The sequence below is a fragment of the Ursus maritimus genome, unplaced genomic scaffold, assembly GCF_017311325.1.
Source record: "Ursus maritimus isolate PB19 unplaced genomic scaffold, ASM1731132v1 scaffold_10, whole genome shotgun sequence".
Lineage (NCBI taxonomy): Eukaryota > Metazoa > Chordata > Mammalia > Carnivora > Ursidae > Ursus > Ursus maritimus.
In genome coordinates, this window is record NW_024423344.1 from 53,777,625 (window position 1) to 53,785,129 (window position 7,505).

Genomic DNA, 7,505 nt, shown 5'->3' on the forward strand with positions numbered 1-7,505 from the left:
CTTTTTCTCATTCTGTCTCTCTCAAATAAATAAATAAATAAATAAATAAATAAATAAATAAATAAAATCTAAAAAAATAATTTTCTTTTGTCTTTTCATGGTCCAAAAACCAAAGTTAATTTTTGTGTGTTCATGTTTAATTGAGGGACTGCTATATTAGCTTATTAATTTTATTGTCTTATATGTATATTCTTTTGAATCTTGAAAGTATACAATACTGTTTTCTGTAAACTAGGAAGTTTTATTTTTTCTTTCCAAGTCTCATGTTTTGCATTTATATATACTATATTGCACTGACTATACCGACATTGCAATGTTGAAGAAGAGTGGTGATGTTGGACATTCAAATCTTATTCTTGACCTTGAGAAGGTATGGTAAGTCAAGTGGTTCACTATAATATGAAACACTTTCTTGTAGAATTCTTTATCTTTCTAAGAAAGGTATTTCAAGGCTATTGTGTTTTAATATAAATGTATCAAATATTAATGTGTTTACTATTGTAAATATTTTCTGTACCAATCAATTTTGCATGTATCTATGTTCATATGTTATTTTTACCTTCTCCATTAATCAGCTGAATTATTTGATTTGAGTGATTTTCAAATATTAAATATTTTTCCCTTTCTAGATTAAATTTTACCTGGATATAATGCATTATCCTCTCTAATATATTGCTAGAATTGATTTAATAATTTCTCATAGGAACTTTGCATCTACATGCAGAATAAATGTTGGTCTTTAAATCTTTCTTTTTTGTAATGCCTTGTTGAGTTTTGTACTAAGTTAATTCTGGTTTTATGATAAGAATTAAGAAACATTTGACTTATTTCTATTATCTGGAAGAGTTCATTAGTGATAGACAATCAGTTTTGGGAAAAAAAATCAGTGAAGCTGTCAATTTCAAAACTATTTCACCGATGAAGTATTCTCAACTTAAGATGTTTTAAAAATGATTTTTAAAATTTGTCTTCATTTCTTCCTTCAGATTTGTTGTGTGTCACCCAAATTTGTTTTCATAAAATTCTTTCATCTTTTTGATATCTGCAAAATCTGTAGTGATGAATATCTTCACTTTCATTCTTAATACCAGTGTGTTAAAGAATGTTGAGTGCGTGAATTAAAGTAGTTGTCATACAAATATCATAGCTTTCTTTGTTGCTATATTTTTCAGATGAGGGTAGTTTATGCTGCAATAATACTTAAGCTTATAATGTTAGTGGCTCTACAGACATATGTTAATTTCTTGCTCATCCAAAGTCTTCTGCAGATTTTGGCGAATCTCCAGGGCCTCAAACCAAGATATCTCAATCTTGCTCCTCCGTTACCTGAACATGGGCATTCTAAATAATGCATGGCAGGAGGCAGAGATTGGTGATTTACTCTGTAACTTTCATGCTCTCAGACCACATATGATACACATATCTATCTGCCAGTTCTGTTTCACTGACAAGAACTGCTCCTATGGCTCCTTTTCATCATAAAGGGACTGGGAGGCTAGGTTTTCTGTGTATTCACAAAGAAAAGGAGGTATCAGTGAATATCATTAATGTTTACCGTGGTTGGGAGTGATAGCTTATATGGAGTATGGATATTTTATCTTGGTTTGCAAATTATTTCTGACCCCAAAATTGTCTTTTAAAAAGTTATATTTTATTCATGTGCATATACGATAATTTTTTAAATTAAGAATTTATTACTTATCATGAATCACTGGGACTTTGTATTCTGGAGTTAAACAATTTTTGCATGGATCCAAATTCAGCCAGTAGATATAAATGATTTTGCTCGTATCATGTTAAAAATATTGATCTATTATTTAAAACCAAAAATCTACATTTTTTGGCATCTCTTTAAAAGTAATTATACTAGCAATTACCTGAAACTGAGTAGCAGATGCCGTTTTTTGGATAGTTTAAAAATGCTGTTTTTAACCTAATTCTCACCATTTTTTATTTTTTATATACCACTCATTAAATCCTGGTAGCTTTTGAACTTACTGTCTCCTAGTATTCCCATGTATATTCATATATAAATATTAACCCTGTGACAATTCAGAGATATTTTTATTGCTTTAAAATTACCTGTGATTATTCTCCAGCTAAGTGCTAAATTATGAGTATAGGTAAAGAAAATGTGTTAAAACATTTTGTGCTTAGGGGTGCCTGGGTGGCTCAATTGGTTAAGCATCCCACCCTTGGTTTCACCTCAGGTGATGATCTCATGGGTCATGAGATGGGGCTTTGCATAGGCCTCCATGCTCAGTGGAGAGTCTACTTGAAGATTCTCTCCTTCTGTGCACCCCACTCATGCATGTGCATGCACTCTCTCTCTCTCTAAAATAAATAAATCTTTTAAAAAATTTGTACTTAATTGTTAGCTTGCCCAATAATGTTGGGAACATGACGAAAAGATAAAATAAATATGTATTAAATTTTATAGAAAAACTATTGTTTATATGTTAATTTTTTTCTTTCTTTTTTTTTTTAATTTTTAAATCAGTGACAAACCATCTGATAAAAAGACGAAACTACTTAAAATAGAAAATGCCATAGTGGTACTGTTCATTTTAAACTACTGATTTTGTTATCTAAAGAATTTATTTGGCAAAATGTTTGACAGAAAACATAAAAACTTATATTTCTTTATCAGATATATTGTTCAAAATATATCAAATAAACACACTTAGTTTTGTTTTGGGAATTGTTGTTTTTATTCAGTGTTTTCACGTGATATTGTATCTATAGTGTTTCCTTCATTTTATTACAGCACACTACTATGTTCAATTTTGTTGTTGCTGTTATTTTATATCAGGAACTGACTTCAGGCTGATGTAACTGGGTTTCTCTCTTTGTGTACTCTGTTTCACTGCATGCCTACTAACTTGTCTCTGATTTTTACAAGATCAATGTAACACTACAGAAAATTTGGATTCAAAAGATAATACTATTTTATATGCATTGCTCTATTTTATTCTAGAACAGAGTATTCTTTTAAATTTGTGAGGAAGACTGATGATACACCTATACTTATGAACAAACACTAGAGCCTTAAACTGAAATAAGAAAAATGACTTTGGAATATTTCTGGTGTGTCAATTCTGACATGTAGAGACCTTGGAAGTTATCACTCCTATCCTTACAACAAGAATAAGGAAAACATCCTGAAAATCAAAGACTTGTCATGGACTCATCAGACAACTGAAGTCACAAGGAAAACCACTACCTGAAACTCATAGCCAAAGTGACCTTACGGAAAGCAGAAGCTACTGGATCTGATAGTATACATAAATGTAACTTTGACAAATTGTTGGAGGCAGTGTATAGTGTGAAAGAGAAATTCCTGAGGCCACAGTTTTATGGTTTTTATCTCCTGACATTCCACATGATTTCCATGGTAAATAGTCAAGATAAAGCTCCTTGGGGCTACCATGAGCCATGAAGGCCTTTGGGAGTTCCTTATGGAAGTTCACCAAGCCAATGTCTACAGCCCCAGAGCCCACTATCTTCAGCCCGGGGCAACAAGTTAGTCTTTATTCTACTGTTTCCAAGATTCAACTGGCAACTTTGACTTCCAGGTCCTAACGGTCAGAAGAAAGCTAGGTGTGGTGCAGCTATAATACACATTGCAAATTCCAATGAACTTCTGAAGATGGTATGAAATACAGAGGAAATTCCACAGCAGATGTGAATTCCATTTGTGATTATTAGGGAAAGGAGCTCCAAGACAGAAACATGCACTCTTGGTCTACCAAAAGGGGGTTCAGATGCTTCTAGTTTCAGAAAATAGTTCCCCCTTGGGCTATTACCTCATTCCTTTCACAGGGACTGTGGCACTGTGGTTTTGGCCTTGGGAAGAGTGATGATAGTTTGTTGTACTCAGCACTGTGTATGGCCCCCAGATGGATCGACTGACCAAAGAGCAAGCGAAACAGAGTCCTACCCACGAGATTCACTTTCTCCACCTCTTCTGGCTCCCAACTCCATACCTCTTGTTTTTTTCTGGGTCTTCAGTAGTACTCCCCACCTTCTGCTCTTCTTTTATAATTATCACTTTGGTCTAACATTACCCTTCTCCTCCTACCTCTGGTGAATTGTTTGCCGTGCCCCTCTACCTCTCTCCAGGTTTCTGTGTTGAGGGACAGGGGACATTTCTGTGCCAGGTTTCTCCCTTGCCTGACTCCATCCTTTTGACGGGGTTGGGGTTAGAAAGGGACTGGGTCCCAAAATAGTTTTTGTGAACAACAAAAATACTATTGAATTATAACCCAGAATACAAAATAAATATTGAGTCCATATAGACATAAATAACTGATTCAATAAATTAAAATGGGGGAGGAAACACTAACCTTCCATACAGAATAATTTCAAATAATTTACGTAGGTACTCTCCACTCAAAGAGAGGGAGCATAATTCTCTGTTCCATAGGTGTGGACTGAGCAAGTGACTTATTTCAAAAGTGTACAATATGGAGGTAGGTGGGGAGGAAGAGAACTTTACAGTGGAGAAACCTTATAAATACCACCTCAGTCCAGTGAGTCATTGCCAACATCAACTGTCATTATGTTGCTGGTAAGCACAGTTGATAGATACGATAAAAATGGCACTTTACTTCTGTGATCTTCCCCCCAATACTCTGTAAATCCAGTCTTATCATGGGAAAAATATCAAGCAAATTCTTGAATCTTAAATTCTACACAGTACCTGAGTAGTACCCTTTTAAAACTGTCAATGACTCATGAACAAGCTAGGTTTGTGAAAATATTGCATCCAAGGGGAGCCTAAGAAAACAAATGTAAATGTAATTCGGTATCCTGGATGTGATTCTAGAACAGAAAAAGGACATTAGATAAAAAGTAAGGAAATTTAAGGATTTTTAATGGGCTTTATTTAATAATAATACATTAACAGTTGTTCATGAATTTTAACAAATGTGTACTAATATAAGATGTTAATTATAGAGGAAACTGGGTATTGCTATAGGAACTCTCTTCTCAGTTTTTTTGTAAGTCTAAAATTGTTTTAAAAATGAAATCTATAGGGGGGCCTGGGTGGCTCAGTCGGTTAAACGTCTGCTCCTGTTTCTCTCTCTGCCTGCTGCTCCCCCTGCTTGTGCTCTTTTCTCTCGCTCACTCTCTCTCTGTCAAATAAATAAATAAAATCTTTAAAAAAATGAAGTCTATAAGAGATATCACCTCACACCTTCCAGAGTGACTAAAATCAAAAGCACAAGAAAGAAGTGTTGGTGAGGATGTGGAGAAAAAGGAACACTCATGCACTGTTGGTGGGAATGCACACTGGTGCAGCCACTGTGGAAGAGACTATGGCGTTTCCTCAAAAAATTAAAAGTAGAACTACCCTATAACCCAGTAATCTCACTACTGGGTATTTACCCAAAAATACAAAAGCACTAATTCAAAGGGATGTATACACACTTATGTTTACTGCAGCATTATTTACAACAGCCAAATTATAGAAGCGACCCAAGTGTCCATTGATAGATGAATGGATAAAGAAGATGTGAGATATATATATATATATATATATATAGAGAGAGAGAGAGAGAGAGAGAGAGAGAGAGAGAGAGAGAGAGAGAGAGAGAGAGAGAGAGAGAGAGAGAGAGAGAGAGAGAGAGAGGAAATATTATGTGAAGAAAAATAAGCCAGTCAGAGAAAGACAAATACCATATGATCTCATTCATATGTGAAATTCAAGAAACAAAACAAATGTTCAAAGAAAAAAAAAAGAGAGGAAGAGGAAAACTTATAGAGCTATGAAAAATCTAAGCATTCTTTTAATTAGTAACCTAGGTTTATTTCTTTTGGATAAATGTAGGTTTCCTTAAAGGCCATATAGCTTATCAAGGAAATATTAGAAAAGAATTACACATTCATTGTAAAAAATATTTTTTTGTAATCCACTAAGCGAAATCATTTGTCATATGGACTCAGATTATTTTATGATAGAAATGAAAAGAACAGGGGGAAATCTCAATGTCCCTTTAACGCAATGTTACATTTTTAAGTATGTATTCTACGGTAAAATTTCCTCACATGTACAAAGATGTATGTACAAAATTCCTGCCTTCACTACTATAATAGCATAAAAATAGAAAACTATGTCTCTATCAATATGCGAATAATTAAATGAGTTATGGTACATTGTGCTATGAATGACAATGAAGCACCACGATGAAGTAGTGTGTGTATTTATTCATTTGCTCTGATGGGGAAATCATTCAAGGACATATTAATAAATGCCCCAAAACGGTCATAGAAAAATAAATGTCTAATATCATTGTACTCATGTAACCATAGTCCTTACAAAACTAAATGACATAAGGATAATGAAAACAAAAAAGAAAGTACTATACACAAAAATTGATTTAAAACATCACATTAGGACTGCATTTGTAGCATTTGGCAAAGTACCTAGAAACAAAAAAATAGCAGTCTTCCACAAAGGCAGGAGGAGGGAATCTCTCCGCCTTTAATTTTAGACACAGGTAAAATGCCACCTGGGGAGGAGAAGCAGTAAAAGCCATATACTCCTAGAGGAGAGGAAGAAGACACTCTTGGGCCTGGAATCGTGTACTGATACAAAGTGGAGACCTGCTACCACTATGAGAGTTAGCAACATCCTCCTGCCCAAGACCACGCAGAGCTTCAAGGCAGAGACTACTGCCATGGGAAGAAAGGCACTGAGAAAACCCTACCCATCGTTCCCCGGAACATAGACCGTGCTTGAGACTAAGGCAACACCAGTTAAGTCAGAGAACCCTCCTGCCTCTTCTTTGAGTCTTGGACTAAGTAACAAGCAACAATACTTTACTTCTGGGGAATATGCTGCAATTCATGGATACAGGACCTACAGATTGTTGGAACAGGAAAACTTAGAAAAATCCTCTGGCATGATAGACCGTACCACAAGCATAAAGTAGACTTAGCCTATTGCTGATAGAATCAGTCTGTGGTGCACTGAAAATAACTATAGCAACAATGAAATACAAATTCAACTCCAGACTATATGGACTATACCTCTGTGACCTGAAGTAACTAAAATATTTTGCAGTGAATAAAAAAACACAATATATCAATATGTATTTGAGGGGTCTGCCTCCTGGTGAAAACCTATAGGTTCTTAAGGCTAGTTTTTCAGGTCTGACCGCACACAATTATAAAAGGTTTACCTGACAGTCCTCCCAGGAAAGCTGCTCTCCCCACACGTGGCTTGGTGCATAGCCAGTACATTGCACTCTGTGAAGGAAGCTGTAGTCAAGAATTCAGGCCCTTTGGCCTACCATGCTTTCTGCATGTCTGTACTCCTAGCTTTGGCGCCTCCTAGATCTCTATCTGAGTCCTTGGGCCAAGAGGTCTTCAGCTATCTCTGCTGAGGCTTCCTTGTGTGTGTGCCAGGAGGTGGCAGCAGTTAGGGGAGTAACACTGAAGACACTTCTCCCCAACATAAATACCCAATACTTTCCACTACTAATTTCCCTGTCTCACTC

At 35.4% G+C, this 7,505-nt stretch overlaps 1 pseudogene; it reads left to right on the plus strand.

The window, feature by feature from the left end:
- Nucleotides 1–313: 313 nt before the first annotated feature.
- The window catches only part of LOC103659213, a 41,229-nt pseudogene continuing 34,037 nt past the window's right edge, over nt 314–7,505 (plus strand).